The sequence below is a fragment of the Canis lupus genome, chromosome 7, assembly GCF_048164855.1.
Source record: "Canis lupus baileyi chromosome 7, mCanLup2.hap1, whole genome shotgun sequence".
Taxonomy (NCBI): domain Eukaryota; kingdom Metazoa; phylum Chordata; class Mammalia; order Carnivora; family Canidae; genus Canis; species Canis lupus.
Genome location: NC_132844.1, coordinates 76,731,447 through 76,755,506, shown reverse-complemented (window position 1 = coordinate 76,755,506; position 24,060 = coordinate 76,731,447).

Here is a 24,060-nt window from a genome sequence, read left to right as displayed (position 1 = left end):
CATCCTTATGTTAGTGGCTGGGAGAGGTTGCGGGAAAAGCATGTGTGAGCACTGGGCCTGAACTCCCGTGTATCTGAGTTGAATACGGCGATTTCCAATGGCCTTCTCCAATCACAGTGTAGCTAGGTTCCAACTCCCATGTCCGAGTGGGTAGCAGACATCTGCCTCCCATGCATATACACTTCTGAGAATTGAGCTTATGGTCTGTACCTCCACATCCAGCCTGCTGGTACCCATGGCTTCTAAAAGGCCTAGGCTCGCTGTTTGACGGAAGTGCTGGGAGAGGTAATTGGAATCACCCGGCACACAAGACTAGTGCCTCCAAGCTCAGTTCAGCGATTTCCTAGTAATTCCTGTGGTAGACTGGTGCTACATACTAAGTTCCATACGTGAGAGGGTAGCTGAACGCCTTGTCCAAAACCATCTTACTTCTGAGATTTGAGCTCAGCCTCAGTCCCTCACAGTTCCACACTGCCTGCAGAGTGATTTTCGCAGGTCTTCAGCAGAGACGTTTGCCAGAGGTTTCTGAGACGCAGGGTAACAATGCAGACCTGGAGGGTATCCCCAGGTGCAGTAGACTGGCAATCTTGGAACCTCCTGACTCAGAATACTGCTACCTTCTCACTGCCATAAGAATGCAGCTAGTTGACAGCTGGCTTCAAGACATGCTTCCCTGAGAGAGCTGAGGACAGGGCAGAACCCTCTCGCATGCTGCCTGAGTGTAGGAGTAGCTGCTAACATCCTTATGTTAGTGGCTGGGAGAGGTTGCGGGAAAAGCATGTGTGAGCACTGGGCCTGAACTCCCGTGTATCTGAGTTGAATACAGCGATTTCCAATGGCCTTCTTCAATCACAGTATAGCTAGGTTCCAACTCCCATGTCCGAGTGGGTAGCAGACATCTGCCTCCCATGCATACACACTTCTGAGAGTTGAGCTTATGGCCTGTACCTCCACATCCAGCCTGCTGGTACCCTTGGCTTCTAAAAGGCCTAGGCTCGCTGTTTGACGGAAGTCCTGGGAGAGGTAATTGGAATCTCCCGGCACACAAGACGAGTGCCTCCAAGCTCAATTCACGATTTCCCAGTAATTCTTGTGGTAGACAGGTGCTACATACTAAGTTCCATATGTGAGAAGGTAGCTGAACGCCTTGTCCAAAGGCATCTTACTTCTTAGAGTTGAGCACACCCTCAGTCCCTCACACTTCCACACTGCCTGCAGAGTTAGTTTCACACGTCTTCACCAGAGACGATTGCCAGAGGCTTCTGAGTACAAGTTAACAATGCAGACCTGGAGGGTATCTCCAGGTGCAGTAGAGTGGTAATCTTGGAACCTCCTGACTCAGAGTACTGCTACCTTCTCACTGCCATAGGAATGCAGCTAGTTGACAGCTGGCTTCAAGACATGCTTCCCTGTGAGAGCTGAGGACAGGGCAGAACCCTCCCGCATCCTGCCTGACTGTAGGAGTAGCTGCTAACATCCTTATATTAGTGGCTGGGAGAGGTTGCGGGAAAAGCATGTGTGAGCACTGGGCCTGAACTCCCGTTTATCTGATATGAATACAGCAATTTCCAAAGGCCTTCTTCAATCACAGTGTAGCTAGGTTCCAACTCCCATGTCCGAGTGGGTAGCAGACATCTGCCTCCCATGCATATACACTTCTGAGAGTTGAGCTTATGGTCTCTACCTCCACATCCAGCCTGCTGGTACCCATGGCTTCTAAAAGGCCTAGGGTCGTTGTTTGACGGAAGTGCTGGGAGAGGTAATTGGAATCACCCGGCACACAAGACTAGTGCCTCCAAGCTCAGTTCAGCGATTTCCTAGTAATTCCTGTGGTAGACTGGTGCTACATACTAAGTTCCATACGTGAGAGGGTAGCTGAACTCCTTGTCCAAAACCATCTTACTTCTGAGATTTGAGCTCACCCTAAGTCCCTCATAGTTCCACACTGCCTGCAGAGTGAGTTTCGCAGGTCTTCAGCAGAGACGTTAGCCAGAGGCTTCTGAGACCCAGGGTAACAATGCAGACCTGGAGGGTATCCCCAGGTGTAGTCGACTGGTAATCTTGGAACCTCCTGACTCAGAACACTGCTACCTTCTCACTGACATAGGAATGCAGCTAGTTGACAGCTAGCTGGCTTCAAGACATGCTTCCCTGAGAGAGCTGAGGACAGGGCAGAACCCTCCCGCATGCTGCCTGACTGTAGGAGTAGCTGCTAACATCCTAATGTTAGTGGCTGGGAGAGGTTGCGGGAAAAGCATGTGTGAGCACTGGGCCTGAACTCCCGTGTATCTGAGTTGAATACAGCGATTTCCAACGACTTTCCTCAACCAGAGTGTAGCTAGGTTCCAAATCCCATGTACGAGCGGGTAGCAGACATCTGCCTCCCATGCATACACACTTCTGAGAGTTGAGCTTATGGCCTGTACCTCCACATCCAGCCTGCTGGTACCCTTGGCTTCTAAAAGGCCTAGGCTCCCTGTTTGACGGAAGTGCTGGGAGAGGTAATTGGAATCTCCCGGCACACAAGACGAGTGCCTCCAAGCTCAATTCACGATTTCCCAGTAATTCTTGTGGTAGACAGGTGCTACATACTAAGTTCCATATGTGAGAAGGTAGCTGAACGCCTTGTCCAAAAGCATCTTACTTCTGAGAGTTGAGCACACCCTCACTCCCTCACACTTCCACACTGCCTGCAGAGTGAGTTTCACACGTCTTCACCAGAGACGATTGCCAGAGGCTTCTGAGTACAAGTTAACAATGCAGACCTGGAGGGTATCTCCAGGTGCAGTAGAGTGGTAATCTTGGTACCTCCTGACTCAGAGTACTGCTACCTTCTCACTGCCATAGGAATGCAGCTAGTTGACAGCTGGCTTCAAGACATGCTTCCCTGTGAGAGCTGAGGACAGGGCAGAACCCTCCCGCATCCTGCCTGACTGTAGGAGTAGCTGCTAACATCCTTATGTTAGTGGCTGGGAGAGGTTGCGGGAAAAGCATGTGTGAGCACTGGGCCTGAACTCCCGTGTATCTGAGTTGAATACAGCGATTTCCAATGGCCTTCTTCAATCACAGTGTAGCTAGGTTCCAACTCCCATGTCCGAGTGGGTAGCAGACATCTGCCTCCCATGCATACACACTTCTGAGAGTTGAGCTTATGGCCTGTACCTCCACATCCAGCCTGCTGGTACCCTTGGCTTCTAAAAGGCCTAGGCTCGCTGTTTGACGGAAGTACTGGGAGAGGTAATTGGAATCACCCGGCACACAAGACTAGTGCCTCCAAGCTCAGTTCAGCGATTTCTTAGTAATTCCTGTGGTAGACTGGTGCTACATACTAAGTTCCATACGTGAGAGGGTAGCTGAACGCCTTGTCCAAAACCATCTCACTTCTGAGATTTGAGCTCACCCTCAGTCCCTCACAGTTCCACACTGCCTGCAGAGTGAGTTTCGCAGGTCTTCAGCAGAGACGTTAGCCAGAGGCTTCTGAGACGCAGGGTAACAATGCAGACCTGGAGGGTATCCCCAGGTGCAGTCGACTGGTAATCTTGGAACCTCCTGACTCAGAATACTGCTACCTTCTCACTGACCTAGGAATGCAGCTAGTTGTCAGCTAGCTGGCTTCAAGACATGCTTCCCTGAGAGAGCTGAGGACAGGGCAGAACCCTCCCGCATGCTGCCTGACTGTAGGAGTAGCTGCTAACATCCTTATGTTAGTGACTGGGAGAGGTTGCGGGAAAAGCATGTGTGAGCACTCGGCCTGAACTCCCGTGTATCTGAGTTGAATACAGCGATTTCCAACGGCTTTCCTCAACCAGAGTGTAGGTAGGTTCCAAATCCCATGTACGAGCGGGTAGCAGACATCTGCCTCCCATGCATACACACTTCTGAGAGTTGAGCTTATGGCCTGTACCTCCACATCCAGCCTGCTGGTACCCTTGGCTTCTAAAAGGCCTAGGCTCCCTGTTTGACGGAAGTGCTGGGAGAGGTAATTGGAATCTCCCGGCACACAAGACGAGTGCCTCCAAGCTCAATTCACGATTTCCCAGTAATTCTTGTGGTAGACAGGTGCTACATACTAAGTTCCATATGTGAGAAGGTAGCTGAACGCCTTGTCCAAAAGCATCTTACTTCTGAGAGTTGAGCACACCCTCACTCCCTCACACTTCCACACTGCCTGCAGAGTGAGTTTCACACGTCTTCACCAGAGACGATTGCCAGAGGCTTCTGAGTACAAGTTAACAATGCAGACCTGGAGGGTATCTCCAGGTGCAGTAGAGTGGTAATCTTGGAACCTCCTGACTCAGAGTACTGCTACCTTCTCACTGCCATAGGAATGCAGCTAGTTGACAGCTGGCTTCAAGACATGCTTCCCTGTGAGAGCTGAGGACAGGGCAGAACCCTCCCGCATCCTGCCTGACTGTAGGAGTAGCTGCTAACATCCTTATGTTAGTGGCTGGGAGAGGTTGCGGGAAAAGCATGTGTGAGCACTGGGCCTGAACTCCCGTGTATCTGAGTTGAATACAGCGATTTCCAATGGCCTTCTTCAATCACAGTGTAGCTAGGTTCCAACTCCCATGTCCGAGCGTGTAGCAGACATCTGCCTCCCATGCATACACACTTCTGAGAGTTGAGCTTATGGCCTGTACCTCCACATCCAGCCTGCTGGTACCGTTGGCTTCTAAAAGGCCTAGGCTCGCTGTTTGACGGAAGTGCTGGGAGAGGTAATTGGAATCACCCGGCACACAAGACGAGTGCCTCCAAGCTCAGTTCAGCGATTTCCTAGTAATTCCTGTGGTAGACTGGTGCTACATACTAAGTTCCATACGTGAGAGGGTAGCTGAACGCCTTTTCCAAAACCATCTTACTTCTGAGAGTTGAGCTCAGCCTCAGTCCCTCACAGTTCCACACTGCCTGCAGAGTGATTTTCGCAGGTCTTCAGCAGAGACGTTTGCCAGAGGCTTCAGAGACGCAGGGTAACAATGCAGACCTGGAGGGTATCCCCAGGTGCAGTAGACTGGCAATCTTGGAACCTCCTGACTCAGAATACTGCTACCTTCTCAATGCCATAGGAATGCAGCTAGTTGACAGCTGGCTTCAAGACATGCTTCCCTGTGAGAGCTGAGGACAGGGCAGAACCCTCCCGCATGCTGCCTGACTGTAGGAGTAGCTGCTAACATCCTAATGTTAGTGGCTGGGAGAGGTTGCGGGAAAAGCATGTGTGAGCACTGGGCCTGAACTCCCGTGTATCTGAGTTGAATACAGCGATTTCCATCGACTTTCCTCAACCAGAGTGTAGCTAGGTTCCAAATCCCATGTACGAGCGGGTAGCAGACATCTGCCTCCCATGCATACACATTTGTGAGTGTTGAGCTTATGGCCTGTACCTCCACATCCAGCCTGCTGGTACCCTTGGCTTCTAAAAGGCCTAGGCTCGCTGTTTGACGGAAGTACTGGGAGAGGTAATTGGAATCACCCGGCACACAAGACTAGTGCCTCCAAGCTCAGTTCAGCGATTTCCTAGTAATTCCTGTGGTAGACTGGTGCTACATACTAAGTTCCATACGTGAGAGGGTAGCTGAACGCCTTGTCCAAAACCATCTTACTTCTGAGAGTTGAGCTCAGTCTCAGTCCCTCACAGTTCCACACTGCCTGCAGAGTGAGTTTCGCAGGTCTTCAGCAGAGACGTTTGCCAGAGGCTTCTGAGACGTAGGGTAACAATGCAGACCTGGAGGGTATCCCCAGGTGCAGTAGACTGGTAATCTTGGAACCTCCTGACTCAGAATACTGCTACCTTCTCACTGCCATAGGAATGCAGCTAGTTGACAGCTGGCTTCAAGACATGCTTCCCTGTGAGAGCTGAGGACAGGGCAGAACCCTCACGCATGCTGCCTGACTGTAGGAGTAGCTGCTAACATCCTAATGTTAGTGGCTTGGAGAGGTTGCGGGAAAAGCATGTGTGAGCACTGGGCCTGAACTCCCATGTATCTGAGTTGAATACAGCGATTTCCAACGGCTTTCCTCAACCAGAGTGTAGCTAGGTTCCAAATCCCATGTACGAGCGGGTAGCAGACATCTGCCTCCCATGCATACACACTTCTGAGAGTTAGGCTTATGGCCTGTACCTCCACAGCCAGCCTGCTTGTACCCTTGGCTTCTAAAAGGCCTAGGCTCGCTGTTTGACGGAAGTGCTGGGAGAGGTAATTGGAATCACCCGGCACACAAGACTAGTGCCTCCAAGCTCAGTTCAGGGATTTCCTAGTAATTCCTGTGGTAGACTGGTGCTACATACTAAGTTCCATACGTGAGAGGGTAGCTGAACGCCTTGTCCAAAACCATCTTACTTCGGAGAGTTGAGCTCAGCCTCAGTCCCTCACAGTTCCACACTGCCTGCAGAGTGAGTTTCGCAGGTCTTCAGCAGAGACGTTTGCCAGAGGCTTCTGAGACGCAGGGTAACAATGCAGACCTGGAGGGTATCCCCAGGTGCAGTCAACTGGTAATCTTGGAACCTCCTGACTCAGAATACTGCTACCTTCTCACTGCCATAGGAATGCAGCAAGTTGACAGCTAGCTGGCTTCAAGACATGCCTCCCTGAGAGAGCTGAGGACAGGGTAGAACCCTGCCGCATGCTGCCTGACTGTAGGAGTAGCTGCTAACATCCTAATGTTAGTGGCTGGGAGAGGTTGCGGGAAAAGCATGTGTGAGCACTGGGCCTGAACTCCCGTGTATCTGAGTTGGATACAGCGATTTCCAACGGCTTTCCTCAACCAGAGTGTAGCTAGGTTCCAAATCCCATGTACGAGCGGGTAGCAGACATCTGCCTCCCATGCATACACACTTCTGAGAGTTGAGCTTATGGCCTGTACCTCCACAGCCAGCCTGCTGGTACCCTTGGCTTCTAAAAGGCCTAGGCTCGCTGTTTGACGGAACTGCTGGGAGAGGTAATTGGAATCACCCGGCACACAAGACTAGTGCCTCCAAGCTCAATTCACGATTTCCCAGTAATTCTTGTGGTAGACAGGTGCTACATACTAAGTTCCATATGTGAGATGGTAGCTGAACGCCTTGTCCAAAAGCATCTTACTTCTGAGAGTTGAGCACACCCTCAGTCCCTCACAGTTCCACACTGCCTGCAGAGTGAGTTTCACACGTCTTCACCAGAGACGATTGCCAGAGGCTTCTGAGTACAAGTTAACAATGCAGACCTGGAGGGTATCTCCAGGTGCAGTAGAGTGGTAATCTTGGACCTCCTGACTCAGAGTACTGCTACCTTCTCACTGCCATAGGAATGCAGCTAGTTGACAGCTGGCTTCAAGACATGCTTCCCTGTGAGAGCTGAGGACAGGGCAGAACCCTCCCTCATCCTGCCTGACTGTAGGTGTAGCTGCTAACATCCTTATGTTAGTGGCTGGGAGAAGTTGCGGGAAAAGCATGTGTGAGCACTGGGCCTGAACTCCCGTGTATCTGAGTTGAATACAGCGATTTCCAATGGCCTTCTTCAATCACAGTGTAGCTAGGTTCCAACTCCCATGTCTGAGCGGGTAGCAGACATCTGCCTCCCATGCATATACACTTCTGAGAGTTGAGCTTATGGCCTGTACCTCCACATCCAGCCTGCTGGTGCCCTTGGCTTCTAAAAGGCCTAGGCTCGCTGTTTGACGGAAGTGCTGGGAGAGGTAATTGGAATCACCCGGCACACAAGACTAGTGCCTCCAAGCTCAGTTCAGCGATTTCCTAGTAATTCCTGTGGTAGACTGGTGCTACATACTAAGTTCCATACGGGAGAGGGTAGCTGAACGCCTTGTCCAAAACCATCTTACTTCTGAGAGTTGAGCTCACCCTCAGTCCCTCACAGTTCCACACTGCCTGCAGAGTGAGTTTCGCAGGTCTTCAGCAGAGACATTTGCCAGAGGCTTCTGAGACGCAGGGTAACAATGCAGAGCTGGAGGGTATCCCCAGGTGCAGTCGACTGGTAATCTTGGAACCTGCTGACTCAGAATACTGCTACCTTCTCACTGCCATAGGAATGCAGCTAGTTGACAGCTGGCTTCAAGACATGCTTCCCTGTGAGAGCTGAGGACAGGGCAGAACCCTCCCGCATGCTGCCTGACTGTAGGAGTAGCTGCTAACATCCTTATGTTAGTGGCTGGGAGAGGTTGCTGGAAAAGCATGTGTGAGCACTGGGCCTGAACTCCCGTGTATCTGAGTTGAATACAGCGATTTCCAACGGCTTTCCTCAACCAGAGTGTAGCTAGGTTCCAAATCCCATGTACGAGCGGGTAGCAGACATCTGCCTCCCATGCATACACACTTCTGAGAGTTGAGCTTATGGCCTGTACCTCCACAGCCAGCCTGCTGGTACCCTTGGCTTCTAAAAGGCCTAGGCTCGCTGTTTGACGGAACTGCTGGGAGAGGTAATTGGAATCACCCGGCACACAAGACTAGTGCCTCCAAGCTCAATTCACGATTTCCCAGTAATTCTTGTGGTAGACAGGTGCTACATCCTAAGTACCATATGTGAGATGGTAGCTGAACGCCTTGTCCAAAAGCATCTTACTTCTGAGAGTTGAGCACACCCTCAGTCCCTCACAGTTCCACACTGCCTGCAGAGTGAGTTTCACACGTCTTCACCAGAGACGATTGCCAGAGGCTTCTGAGTACAAGTTAACAATGCAGACCTGGAGGGTATCGCCAGGTGCAGTAGAGTGGTAATCTTGGAACCTCCTGACTCAGAGTACTGCTACCTTCTCACTGCCATAGGAATGCAGCTAGTTGACAGCTGGCTTCAAGACATGCTTCCCTGTGAGAGCTGAGGACAGGGCAGAACCCTCCAGCATCCTGCCTGACTGAAGGAGTAGCTGCTAACATGCTTATGTTAGTGGCTGTGAAAGGTTGCGGGAAAAGCATGTGTGAGCACTGGGCCTGAACTCCCGTGTATCTGAGTTGAATACAGCGATTTCCAATGGCCTTCTTCAATCACAGTGTAGCTAGGTTCCAAATCCCATGTACGAGCGGGTAGCAGACATCTGCCTCCCATGCATACACACTTCTGAGAGTTGAGCTTATGGCCTGTACCTCCACAGCCAGCCTGCTGGAACCCTTGGCTTCTAAAAGGCCTAGGCTCGCTGTTTGACGAAAGTGCTGGGAGAGGTAATTGGAATCACCCGACACACAAGACTAGTGCCTCCAAGCTCAGTTCACGGATTTCCTAGTAATTCCTGTGGTAGACTGGTGCTACATACTAAGTTCCATACGTGAGAGGGTAGCTGAACGCCTTGTCCAAAACCATCTTACTTCTGAGAGTTGAGCTCAGCCTCAGTCCCTCACAGTTCCACACTGCCTGCAGAGTGAGTTTCGCAGGTCTTCAGCAGAGACGTTTGCCAGAGGCTTCTGAGACGCAGGGTAACAATGCAGACCTGGAGGGTATCCCCAGGTGCAGTCGACTGGTAATCTTGGAACCTCCTGACTCAGAATACTGCTACCTTCTCACTGCCATAGGAATGCAGCTAGTTGACAGCTAGCTGGCTTCAAGACATGCTTCCCTGAGAGAGCTGAGGACAGGGCAGAACACTCCCGCATGCTGCCTGACTGTAGGAATAGCTGCTAACATCCTAATGTTAGTGGCTGGGAGAGGTTGCGGGAAAAGCATGTGTGAGCACTGGGCCTGAACTCCCTTGTATCTGAGTTGAATACAGCGATTTCCAACGGCTTTCCTCAACCAGAGTGTAGCTAGGTTCCAAATCCCATGTCCGAGTGGGTAGCAGACATCTGCCTCCCATGCATACACACTTCTGAGAGTTGAGCTTATGGCCTGTACCTCCACATCCAGCCTGCTGGTACCCTTGGCTTCTAAAAGGCCTAGGCTCGCTGTTTGACGGAAGTGCTGGGAGAGGTAAATGGAATCACCCGGCACACAAGACTAGTGCCTCCAAGTTCAGTTCAGCGATTTCCTAGTAATTCCTGTGGTAGACTGGTGCTACATACTAAGTTCCATACGTGAGAGGGTAGCTGAACGCCTTGTCCAAAACCATCTTACTTCTGAGAGTTGAGCTCAGCCTCAGTCCCTCACAGTTTCACACTGCCTGCAGAGTGAGTTTCGCAGGTCTTCAGCAGAGACGTTTGCCAGAGGCTTCTGTGTACAAGTTAACAATGCAGACCTGGAGGGTATCCCCAGGTGCAGTCGACTGGTAATCTTGGAACCTCCTGACTCAGAATACTGCTACCTTCTCACTGCCATAGGAATGCAGCTAGCTGACAGCTGGCTTCAAGACATGCTTCCCTGTGAGAGCTGAGGACAGGGCAGAACCCTCCCGCATGCTGCCTGACTGTAGGAGTAGCTGCTAACATCCTTATGTTAGTGGCTGGGAGAGGTTGCGGGAAAAGCATGTGTGAGCACTGGGCCTGAACTCCCGTGTATCTGAGTTGAATACAGCGATTTCCAACGGCTTTCCTCAACCAGAGTGTAGCTAGGTTCCAAATCCCATGTACGAGCGGGTAGCAGACATCTGCCTCCCATGCATACACACTTCTGAGAGTTGAGCTTATGGCCTGTACCTCCACAGCCAGCCTGATGGTACCCTTGGCTTCTAAAAGGCCTAGGCTCGCTGTTTGACGGAAGTGCTGGGAGAGGTAATTGGAATCTCCCGGCACACAAGACGAGTGCCTCCAAGCTCAATTCACGATTTCCCAGTAATTCATGTGGTAGACAGATGCTACATACCAAGTTCCATATGTGAGAAGGTAGCTGAACGCCTTGTACAAAAGCATCTTACTTCTGAGAGTTGAGCCCACCCTCAGTCCCTCACACTTCCACACTGCCTGCAGAGTGAGTTTCACACGTCTTCACCAGAGACGATTGCCAAAGGCTTCTGAGTACAAGTTAACAATGCAGACCTGGAGGGTATCTCCAGGTGCAGTAGAGTGGTAATCTTGGACCTCCTGACTCAGAGTACTGCTACCTTCTCACTGCCTTAGGAATGCAGCTAGTTGACAGCTGGCTTCAAGACATGCTTCCCTGTGAGAGCTGAGGACAGGGCAGAACCCTCCCGCATGCTGCCTGACTGTAGGAGTAGCTGCTAACATCCTTATGTTAGTGGCTGGGAGAGGTTGCGGGAAAAGCATGTGTGAGCACTGGGCCTGAACTCCCGTGTATCTGAGTTGAATACAGCGATTTCCAACGGCTTTCCTCAACCAGAGTGTAGCTAGGTTCCAAATCCCATGTACGAGCGGGTAGCAGACATCTGCCTCCCATGCATACACACTTCTGAGAGTTGAGCTTATGGCCTGTACCTCCACAGCCAGCCTGCTGGTACCCTTGGCTTCTAAAAGGCCTAGGCTCGCTGTTTGACGGAACTGCTGGGAGAGGTATTTGGAATCACCCGGCACACAAGACTAGTGCCTCCAAGCTCAATTCACGATTTCCCAGTAATTCTTGTGGTAGACAGGTGCTACATACTAAGTTCCATATGTGAGATGGTAGCTGAACGCCTTGTCCAAAAGCATCTTACTTCTGAGAGTTGAGCACACCCTCAGTCCCTCACAGTTCCACACTGCCTGCAGAGTGAGTTTCACACGTCTTCACCAGAGACGATTGCCAGAGGCTTCTGAGTACAAGTTAACAATGCAGACATGGAGGGTATCGCCAGGTGCAGTAGAGTGGTAATCTTGGAACCTCCTGACTCAGAGTACTGCTACCTTCTCACTGCCATAGGAATGCAGCTAGTTGACAGCTGGCTTCCAGACATGCTTCCCTGTGAGAGCTGAGGACAGGGCAGAACCCTCCAGCATCCTGCCTGACTGTAGGAGTAGCTGCTAACATGCTTATGTTAGTGGCTGGGAGAGGTTGCGGGAAAAGCATGTGTGAGCACTGGGCCTGAATTCCCGTGTATCTGAGTTGAATACAGCGATTTCCAATGGCCTTCTTCAATCACAGTGTAGCTAGGTTCCAAATCCCATGTACGAGCGGGTAGCAGACATCTGCCTCCCATGCATACACACTTCTGAGAGTTGAGCTTATGGCCTGTACCTCCACAGCCAGCCTGCTGGTACCCTTGGCTTCTAAAAGGCCTAGGCTCGCTGTTTGACGGAAGTGCTGGGAGAGGTAATTGGAATCTCCCGGCACACAAGACGAGTGCCTCCAAGCTCAATTCACGATTTCCCAGTAATTCTTGTGGTAGACAGGTGCTACATACTAAGTTCCATATGTGAGATGGTAGCTGAACGCCTTGTCCAAAAGCATCTTACTTCTGAGAGTTGAGCCCACCCTCAGTCCCTCACAGTTCCACACTGCCTGCAGAGTGAGTTTCACACGTCTTCACCAGAGACGATTGCCAGAGGCTTCTGAGTACAAGTTAACAATGCAGACCTGGAGGGTATCCCCAGGTGCAGTCGACTGGTAATCGTGGAACCTCCTGACTCAGAATACTGCTACCTTCTCACTGCCATAGGAATGCAGCTAGTTGACAGCTGGCTTCAAGACATGCTTCCCTGTGAGAGCTGAGGACAGGACAGAACCTTCCCGCATGCTGCCTGACTGTAGGAGTAGCTTCTAACATCCTTATATTAGTGGCTGGGAGAGGTTGCGGGAAAAGCATATGTGAGCACTGGGCCTGAACTCCCGTGTATCTGAGTTGAATACAGCGATTTCCAATGGCCTTCTTCAATCACAGTGTAGCTAGGTTCCAACTCCCATGTCCCAGTGGGTAGCAGACATCTGCCTCCCATGCATACACACTTCTGAGAGTTGAGCTTATGGCCTGTACCTCCACATCCAGCCTGCTGGTACCCTTGGGTTCTAAAAGGCCTAGGCTCGCTGTTTGACGGAAATGCTGGGAGAGGTAATTGGAATCACCCGGCACACAAGACTAGTGCTTCCAAGCTCAGTTCAGCGATTTCCTAGTAATTCCTGTGGTAGAGTGGTGCTACATACTAAGTTCCATACTTGAGAGGGTAGCCGAACGCCTTGTCCAAAACCATCTTACTTCTGAGAGTTGAGCTCACCCTCACTCCCTCACAGTTCCACACTGCCTGCAGAGTGAGTTTCGCAGGTCTTCAGCAGAGACGTTTGCCAGAGGCTTCTGAGACGCAGGGTAACAATGCAGACCTGGAGGGTATCCCCAGGTGCAGTCGACTGGTAATCTTGGAACCTCCTGACTCAGAATACTGCTACCTTCTCACTGCCATAGGAATGCAGCTAGTTGACAGCTGGCTTCAAGACATGCTTCCCTGTGAGAGCTGAGGACAGGGCAGAACCTTCCCGCATGCTGCCTGACTGTAGGAGTAGCTTCTAACATCCTTATATTAGTGGCTGGGAGAGGTTGCGGGAAAAGCATGTGTGAGCACTGGGCCTGAACTCCCGTGTATCTGAGTTGAATACAGCGATTTCCAACGGCTTTCCTCAACCAGAGTGTAGCTAGGTTCCAAATCCCATGTACGAGCGGGTAGCAGACATCAGCCTCCCATGCATACACACTTCTGAGAGTTGAGCTTATGGCCTGTACCTCCACAGCCAGCCTGCTGGTACCCTTGGCTTCTAAAAGGCCTAGGCTCGCTGTTTGACGGAAGTGCTGGGAGAGATAATTGGAATCACCCGGCACACAAGACTAGTGCCTCCAAGCTCAGTTCAGCGATTTCCTAGTAATTCCTGTGGTAGACTGGTGCTACATACTAAGTTCCATACGTGAGAGGGTAGCTGAACGCCTTGTCCAAAACCATCTTACTTCTGAGAGTTGAGCTCAGCCTCAGTCCCTCACAGTTCGACACTGCCTGCAGAGTGAGTTTCGCAGGTCTTCAGCAGAGACGTTTGCCAGAGGCTTCTGCGACGCAGGGTACCACTGCAGACCTGGAGGGTATCCCCAGGTGCAGTCGACTGGTAATCTTGGAACCTCCTGACTCAGAATACTGCTACCTTCTCACTACCATAGGAATGCAGCTAGTTGACAGCTGGCTTCAAGACATGCTTCCCTGTGAGAGCTGAGGACAGGGCAGAACCCTCCCGCATGCTGCCTGACTGTAGGAGTAGCTGCTACCATCCTTATGTTAGTGGCTGGGAGAGGTTGCGGGAAAAGCATGTGTGAGCACTGGGCCTGAACTCCCGTGTATCTGAGTTGAATACAGCGATTTCCAACGGCTTTCCTCAACCAGAGTGTAGCTAGGTTCCAACTCCCATGTACGAGCGGGTAGCAGACATCTGCCTCCCATGCATACACACTTCTGAGAGTTGAGCTTATGGCCTGTACCTCCACAGCCAGCCTGCTGGTACCCTTGGCTTCTAAAAGGCCTAGGCTCGCTGTTTGACGGAAGTGCTGGGAGAGGTAATTGGAATCTCCCGGCACACAAGACGAGTGCCTCTAAGCTCAATTCACGATTTCCCAGTAATTCTTGTGGTTGACAGGTGCTACATACTAAGTTCCATATGTGAGATGGTAGCTGAACGCCTTGTCCAAAAGCATCTTACTTCTGAGAGTTGAGCCCACCCTCAGTCCCTCACACTTCCACACTGCCTGCAGAGTGAGTTTCACACGTCTTCACCAGAGACGATTGCCAGAGGCTTCTGAGTACAAGTTAACAATGCAGACCTGGAGGGTATCTCCAGGTGCAGTAGAGTGGTAATATTGGAACCTCCTGACTCAGAGTACTGCTACCTTCTCACTGCCATAGGAATGCAGCTAGTTGACAGCTGGCTTCAAGACATGCTTCCCTGTGAGAGCTGAGGACAGGGCAGAACCCTCCCGCATCCTGCCTGACTGTAGGAGTAGCTGCTAACATCCTTATATTACTGGCTGGGAGAGGTTGCCGGAAAAGCATGTGTGAGCACTGGGCCTGAACTCCCTTGCATCTGAGTTGAATACAGCGATTTCCAACGGGTTTCCTCAACCAGAGTGTAGCTAGATTCCAAATCCCATGTCCGAGTGGGTAGCAGACATCTGCCTCCCATGCATACACACTTCTGAGAGTTGAGCTTATGGCCTGTACCTCCACATCCAGCCTGCTGGTACCCTTGGCTTCTAAAAGGCCTAGGCTCGCTGTTTGACGGAAGTGCTGGGAGAGGTAATTGGAATCACCCGGCACACAAGACTAGTGCCTCCAAGCTCAGTTCAGCGATTTCCTAGTAATTCCTGTGGTAGACTGGTGCTACATACTAAGTTCCATACGTGAGAGGGTAGCTGAACGCCTTGTCCAAAACCATCTTACTTCTGAGAGTTGAGCTCAGCCTCAGTCCCTCACAGTTTCACACTGCCTGCAGAGTGAGTTTCGCAGGTCTTCAGCAGAGACGTTTGCCGGAGGCTTCTGAGACGCAGGGTAACAATGCAGACCTGGAGGGTATCCCCAGGTGCAGTCGACTGGTAATCTTGGAACCTCCTGACTCAGAATACTGCTACCTTCTCACTGCCATAGGAATGCAGCTAGTTGACAGCTGGCTTCAAGACATGCTTCCCTGTGAGAGCTGAGGACAGGGCAGATCCCTCCCGCATGCTGCCTGACTGTAGGAGTAGCTGCTAACATCCTTATGTTAGTGGCTGGGAGAGGTTGCGGGAAAAGCATGTGTGAGCACTGGGCCTGAACTCCCGTGTATCTGAGTTGAATACAGCGATTTCCAACGGCTTTCCTCAACCAGAGTGTAGCTAGGTTCCAAATCCCATGTACGAGCGGGTAGCAGACATCTGCCTCCCATGCATACACACTTCTGATAGTTGAGCTTATGGCCTGTACCTCCACATCCAGCCTGCTGGTACCCTAGGCTTCTAAAAGGCCTAGGCTCGCTGTTTGACGGAAGTGCTGGGAGAGGTAATTGGAATCTCCCGGCACACAAGACGAGTGCCTCCAAGCTCAATTCACGATTTCCCAGTAATTCTTGTGGTAGACAGGTGCTACATACTAAGTTCCATATGTGAGAAGGTAGCTGAACCCCTTGTCCAAAAGCATCTTACTTCTGAGAGTTGAGCACACCCTCAGTCCCTCACACTTCCACACTGCCTGCAGAGTGAGTTTCACACATCTTCACCAGAGACGATTGCCAGAGGCTTCTGAGTACAAGTTAACAATGCAGACCTGGAGGGTATCTCCAGGTGCAGTAGAGTGGTAATCTTGGAACCTCCTGACTCAGAGTACTGCTACCTTCTCACTGCCATAGGAATGCAGCTAGTTGACAGCTGGCTTCAAGACATGCTTCCCTGTGAGAGCTGAGGACAGGGCAGAACCCTCCCGCATCCTGCCTGACTGTAGGAGTAGCTGCTAACATCCTAATGTTAGTGGCTGGGAGAGGTTGCGGGAAAAGCATGTGTGAGCACTGGGCCTGAACTCCCCTGTATCTGAGTTGAATACAGCGATTTCCAACGGCTTTCCTCAACCAGAGTGTAGCTAGGTTCCAAATCCCATGTCCGAGTGGGTAGCAGACATCTGCCTCCCATGCATACACACTTCTGAGAGTTGAGCTTATGGCCTGTACCTCCACATCCAGCCTGCTGGTACCCTTGGGTTCTAAAAGGCCTAGGCTCGCTGTTTGACGGAAATGCTGGGAGAGGTAATTGGAATCACCCGGCACACAAGACTAGTGCCTCCAAGCTCAGTTCAGCGATTTCCTAGTAATTCCTGTGGTAGAGTGGTGCTACATACTAAGTTCCATACTTGAGAGGGTAGCCGAACGCCTTGTCCAAAACCATCTTACTTCTGAGAGTTGAGCTCACCCTCAGTCCCTCACAGTTCCACACTGCCTGCAGAGTGAGTTTCGCAGGTCTTCAGCAGAGACGTTTGCCAGAGGCTTCTGAGACGCAGGGTAACAATGCAGACCTGGAGGGTATCCCCAGGTGCAGTCGACTGGTAATCTTGGAACCTCCTGACTCAGAATACTGCTACCTTCTCACTGCCATAGGAATGCAGCTAGTTGACAGCTGGCTTCAAGACATGCTTCCCTGTGAGAGCTGAGGACAGGGCAGAACCTTCCCGCATGCTGCCTGACTGTAGGAGTAGCTTCTAACATCCTTATATTAGTGGCTGGGAGAGGTTGCGGGAAAAGCATGTGTGAGCACTGGGCCTGAACTCCCGTGTATCTGAGTTGAATACAGCGATTTCCAACGGCTTTCCTCAACCAGAGTGTAGCTAGGTTCCAAATCCCATGTACGAGCGGGTAGCAGACATCTGCCTCCCATGCATACACACTTCTGAGAGTTGAGCTTATGGCCTGTACCTCCACAGCCAGCCTGCTGGTACCCTTGGCTTCTAAAAGGCCTAGGCTCGCTGTTTGACGGAAGTGCTGGGAGAGATAATTGGAATCACCCGTCACACAAGACTAGTGCCTCCAAGCTCAGTTAAGCGATTTCCTAGTAATTCCTGTGGTAGACTGGTGCTACATACTAAGTTCCATACGTGAGAGGGTAGCTGAACGCCTTGTCCAAAACCATCTTACTTCTGAGAGTTGAGCTCAGCCTCAGTCCCTCACAGTTCGACACTGCCTGCAGATTGAGTTTCGCAGGTCTTCAGCAGAGACGTTTGCCAGAGGCTTCTGCGACGCAGGGTACCAATGCAGACCTGGAGGGTATCCCCAGGTGCAGTCGACTGGTAATCTTGGAACCTCCTGACTCAGAATACTGCTACCTTCTCACTGCCATAGGAATGCAGCTAGTTGACAGCTGGCTTCAAGACATGCTTCCCTGTGAGAGCTGAGGACAGGGCAGAACCCTCCCGCATGCTGCCTGACTGTAGGAGTAGCTGCTACCATCCTTATGTTAGTGGCTGGGAGAGGTTGCGGGAAAAGCATGTGTGAGCACTGGGCCTGAACTCCCGTGTATCTGAGTTGAATACAGCGATTTCCAACGGCTTTCCTCAACCAGAGTGTAGCTAGGTTCCAACACCCATGTACGAGCGGGTAGCAGACATCTGCCTCCCATGCATACACACTTCTGAGAGTTGAGCTTATGGCCTGTACCTCCACAGCCAGCCTGCTGGTACCCTTGGCTTCTAAAAGGCCTAGGCTCCCTGTTTGACGGAAGTGCTGGGACAGGTAATTGGAATCTCCCGGCACACAAGACGAGTGCCTCTAAGCTCAATTCACGATTTCCCAGTAATTCTTGTGGTTGACAGGTGCTACATACTAATTTCCATATGTGAGATGGTAGCTGAACGCCTTGTCCAAAAGCATCTTACTTCTAAGAGTTGTGCCCACCCTCAGTCCCTCACACTTCCACACTGCCTGCAGAGTGAGTTTCACACGTCTTCACCAGAGACGATTGCCAGAGGCTTCTGAGTACAAGTTAACAATGCAGAACTGGAGGGTATCTCCACGTGCAGTAGAGTGGTAATATTGGAACCTCCTGACTCAGAGTACTGCTACCTTCTCACTGCCATAGGAATGCAGCTAGTTGACAGCTGGCTTCAAGACATGCTTCCCTGTGAGAGCTGAGGACAGGGCAGAACCCTCCCGCATCCTGCCTGACTGTAGGAGTAGCTGCTAACATCCTTATATTAGTGGCTGGGAGAGGTTGCCGGAAAAGCATGTGTGAGCACTGGGCCTGAACTCCCTTGTATCTGAGTTGAATACAGCGATTTCCAACGGCTTTCCTCAACCAGAGTGTAGCTAGATTCCAAATCCCATGTCCGAGTGGGTAGCAGACATCTGCCTCCCATGCATACACACTTCTGAGAGTTGAGCTTATGGCCTGTACCTCCACATCCAGCCTGCTGGTACCCTTGGCTTCTAAAAGGCCTAGGCTCGCTGTTTGACGGAAGTGCTGGGAGAGGTAATTGGAATCACCCGGCACACAAGACTAGTGCCTCCAAGCTCAGTTCAGCGATTTCCTAGTAATTCCTGTGGTAGACTGGTGCTACATACTAAGTTCCATACGTGAGAGGGTAGCTGAACGCCTTGTCCAAAACCATCTTACTTCTGAGAGTTGAGCTCAGCCTCAGTCCCTCACAGTTCCACACTGCCTGCAGAGTGAGTTTCGCAGGTCTTCAGCAGAGACGTTTGCCGGAGGCTTCTGAGACGCAGGGTAACAATGCAGACCTGGAGGGTATCCCCAGGTGCAGTCGACTGGTAATCTTGGAACCTCCTGACTCAGAATACTGCTACCTTCTCACTGCCATAGGAATGCAGCTAGTTGACAGCTGGCTTCAAGACATGCTTCCCTGTGAGAGCTGAGGACAGGGCAGATCCCTCCCGCATGCTGCCTGACTGTAGGAGTAGCTGCTAACATCCTTATGTTAGTGGCTGGGAGAGGTTGCGGGAAAAGCATGTGTGAGCACTGGGCCTGAACTCCCGTGTATCTGAGTTGAATACAGCGATTTCCAACGGCTTTCCTCAACCAGAGTGTAGCTAGGTTCCAAATCCCATGTACGAGCGGGTAGCAGACATCTGCCTCCCATGCATACACACTTCTGAGAGTTGAACTTATGGCCTGTACCTCCACATCCAGCCTGCTGGTACCCTAGGCTTCTAAAAGGCCTAGGCTCGCTGTTTGACGGAAGTGCTGGGAGAGGTAATTGGAATCTCCCGGCACACAAGACGAGTGCCTCCAAGCTCAATTCACGATTTCCCAGTAATTCTTGTGGTAGACAGGTGCTACATACTAAGTTCCATATGTGAGAAGGTAGCTGAACCCCTTTTCCAAAAGCATCTTACTTCTGAGAGTTGAGCACACCCTCAGTCCCTCACACTTCCACACTGCCTGCAGAGTGAGTTTCACACGTCTTCACCAGAGACGATTGCCAGAGGCTTCTGAGTACAAGTTAACAATGCAGACCTGGAGGGTATCTCCAGGTGCAGTAGAGTGGTAATCTTGGAACCTCCTGACTCAGAGTACTGCTACCTTCTCACTGCCATAGGAATGCAGCTAGTTGACAGCTGGCTTCAAGACATGCTTCCCTGTGAGAGCTGAGGACAGGGCAGAACCCTCCCGCATCCTGCCTGACTGTAGGAGTAGCTGCTAACATCCTAATGTTAGTGGCTGGGAGAGGTTGCGGGAAAAGCATGTGTGACCACTGGGCCTGAACTCCCGTGTATCTGAGTTGAATACAGCGATTTCCAACGGCTTTCCTCAACCAGAGTGTAGCTAGGTTCCAATTCCCATGTCCGAGTGGGTAGCAGACATCTGCCTCCCATGCATACACACTTCTGAGAGTTGAGCTTATGGCCTGTACCTCCACATCCAGCCTGCTGGTACCCTTGGCTTCTAAAAGGCCTAGGCTCGCTGTTTGACGGAAGTGCTGGGAGAGGTAATTGGAATCACCCGGCACACAAGACTAGTGCCTCAAAGTTCAGTTCAGCGATTTCCTAGTAATTCCTGTGGTAGACTGGTGCTACATACTAATTTCCATACGTGAGATGGTAGCTGAACGCCTTGTCCAAAACCATCTTACTTCTGAGAGTTGAGCTCAGCCTCAGTCCCTCACAGTTTCACACTGCCTGCAGAGTGATTTTCGCAGGTCTTCAGCAGAGACGTTTGCAGGAGGCTTCTGAGACGCAGGGTAACAATGCAGACCTGGAGGGTATCCCCAGGTGCAGTCGACTGGTAATCTTGGAACCTCCTGACTCAGATACTGCTACCTTCTCACTGCCATAGGAATGCAGCTAGTTGACAGCTGGCTTCAAGACATGCTTCCCGGTGAGAGCTGAGGACAGGGCAGAACCTTCCCGCATGCTGCCTGACTGTAGGAGTAGCTGCTAACATCCTTATGTTAGTGGCTGGGAGAGGTTGCGGGAAAAGCATGTGTGAGCACTGGGCCTGAACTCCCGTGTATCTGAGTTTAATACAGCGATTTCCAACGGCTTTCCTCAACCAGAGTGTAGCTAGGTTCCAAATCCCATGTACGAGCGGGTAGCAGACATCTGCCTCCCATGCATACACACTTCTGAGAGTTGAGCTTATGGCCTGTACCTCCACAGCCAGCCTGCTGGTACCCTTGGCTTCTAAAAGGCCTAGGCTCGCTGTTTGACGGAAGTGCTGGGAGAGGTAATTGGAATCTCCCGGCACACAAGACGAGTGCCTCTAAGCTCAATTCACGATTTCCCAGTAATTCTTGTGGTTGACAGGTGCTACATACTAATTTCCATATGTGAGATGGTAGCTGAACGCCTTGTCCAAAAGCATCTTACTTCTGAGAGTTGTGCCCACCCTCAGTCCCTCACACTTCCACACTGCCTGCAGAGTGAGTTTCACACGTCTTCACCAGAGACGATTGCCAGAGGCTTCTGAGTACAAGTTAACAATGCAGACCTGGAGGGTATCTCCAGGTGCAGTAGAGTGCTAATATTGGAACCTCCTGACTCAGAGTACTGCTACCTTCTCACTGCCATAGGAATGCAGCTAGTTGACAGCTGGCTTCAAGACATGCTTCCCTGTGAGAGCTGAGGACAGGGCAGAACCCTCCCGTATCCTGCCTGACTGTAGGAGTAGCTGCTACCATCCTTATGTTAGTGGCTGGGAGAGGTTGCGGGAAAAGCATGTGTGAGCACTGGGCCTGAACTCCCGTGTATCTGAGTTGAATACAGCGATTTCCAATGGCCTTCTTCAATCACAGTGTAGCTAGGTTCCAACTCCCATGTCCGAGTGGGTAGCAGACATCTGCCTCCCATGCATACACACTTCTGAGAGTTGAGCTTATGGCCTGTACCTCCACAGCCAGCCTGCTGGTACCCTTGGCTTCTAAAAGGCCTAGGCTCTCTGTTTGACGGAAGGGCTGGGAGAGGTAATTGGAATCACCCGGCACACAAGACTAGTGCCTCCAAGCTCAGTTCAGCGATTTCCTAGTAATTCCTGTGGTAGACTGGTGTTACATACTAAGTTCCATACTTGAGAGGGTAGCTGAACGCCTTGTCCAAAACCATCTTACTTCTGAGAGTTGAGCTCAGCCTCAGTCCCTCACAGTTCCACACTGCCTGCAGAGTGAGTTTCGCAGGTCTTCAGCAGAGACGTTTGCCAGAGGCTTCTGAGACGCAGGGTAACAATGCAGACCTGGAGGGTATCCCCAGGTGCAGTCGACTGGTAATCTTGGAACCTCCTGACTCAGAATACTGCTACCTTCTCACTGCCATAGGAATGCAGCTAGTTGACAGCTGGCTTCAAGACATGCTTCCCTGTGAGAGCTGAGGACAGGGCAGAACCCTCCCGCATGCTGCCTGACTGTAGGAGAAGCTGCTAACATCCTTATGTTAGTGGCTGGGAGAGGTTGCGGGAAAAGCATGTGTGAGCACTGGGCCTGAACTCCCGTGTATCTGAGTTGAATACAGCGATTTCCAACGGCTTTCCTCAACCAGAGTGTAGCTAGGTTCCAAATCCCATGTACGAGCGGGTAGCAGACATCTGCCTCCCATGCATACACACTTCTGAGAGTTGAGCTTATGGCCTGTACCTCCACAGCCAGCCTGCTGGTACCCTTGGCTTCTAAAAGGCCTAGGCTCGCTGGTTGACGGAAGTGCTGGGAGAGATAATTGGAATCACCCGGCACACAAGACTAGTGCCTCCAAGCTCAGTTCAGCGATTTCCTAATAATTCCTGTGGTAGACTGGTGCTACATACTAAGTTCCATACGTGAGAGGGTAGCTGAACGCCTTGTCCAAACAATCTTACTTCTGAGAGTTGAGCTCACCCTCAGTCCCTCACAGTTCCACACTGCCTGCAGAGTGAGTTTCGCAGGTCTTCAGCAGAGACGTTTGCCAGAGGCTTCTGAGACGCAGGGTAACAATGCAGACCTGGAGGGTATCCCCAGGTGCAGTCGACTGGTAATCGTGGAACCTCCTGACTCAGAATACTGCTACCTTCTCACTGCCTTAGGAATGCAGCTAGTTGACAGCTGGCTTCAAGACATGCTTCCCTGTGAGAGCTGAGGACAGGGCAGAACCTTCCCGCATGCTGCCTGACTGTAGGAGTAGCTTCTAACATCCTTATGTTAGTGGCTGGGAGAGGTTGCGGGAAAAGCATGTGTGAGCACTGGGCCTGAACTCCCGTGTATCTGAGTTTAATACAGCGATTTCCAACGGCTTTCCTCAACCAGAGTGTAGCTAGGTTCCAAATCCCATGTACGAGCGGGTAGCAGACATATGCCTCCCATGCATACACACTTCTGAGAGTTGAGCTTATGGCCTGTACCTCCACAGCCAGCCTGCTGGTACCCTTGGCTTCTAAAAGGCCTAGGCTCGCTGTTTGACGGAAGTGCTGGGAGAGATAATTGGAATCACCCGGCACACAAGACTAGTGCCTCCAATCTCAGTTCAGCGATTTCCTAGTAATTCCTGTGGTAGACTGGTGCTACATACTAAGTTCCATACGTGAGAGGGTAGCTGAACGCCTTGTCCAAAACCATCTTACTTCTGAGAGTTGAGCTCAGCCTCAGTCCCTCACAGTTCGACACTGCCTGCAGATTGAGTTTCGCAGGTCTTCAGCAGAGACGTTTGCCAGAGGCTTCTGCGACGCAGGGTACCAATGCAGACCTCGAGGGTATCCCCAGGTGCAGTCGACTGGTAATCTTGGAACCTCCTGACTCAGAATACTGCTACCTTCTCACTGCCATAGGAATGCAGCTAGTTGACAGCTGGCTTCAAGACATGCTTCCCTGTGAGAGCTGAGGACAGGGCAGAACCCTCCCGCATGCTGCCTGACTGTAGGAGTAGCTGCTAACATCCTAATGTTAGTGGCTGAGAGAGGTTGCGGGAAAAGCATGTGTGAGCACTGGGCCTGAACTCCCGTGTATCTGAGTTGAATACAGCGATTTCCAACGGCTTTCCTCAACCAGAGTGTAGCTAGGTTCCAAATCCCATGTACGAGCGGGTAGCAGACATCTGCCTCCCATGCATACACACTTCTGAGGGTTGAGCTTATGGCCTGTACCTCCACAGCCAGCCTGCTGGTACCCTTGGCTTCTAAAAGGCCTAGGCTCGCTGTCTGACGGAAGTGCTGGGAGAGGTTAATGGAATCTCCCGGCACACAAGACGAGTGCCTCTAAGCTCAATTCACGATTTCCCAGTAATTCTTGTGGTTGACAGGTGCTACATACTAAGTTCCATATGTGAGATGGTAGCTGAACGCCTTGTCCAAAAGCATCTTACTTCTGAGAGTTGAGCCCACCCTCAGTCCCTC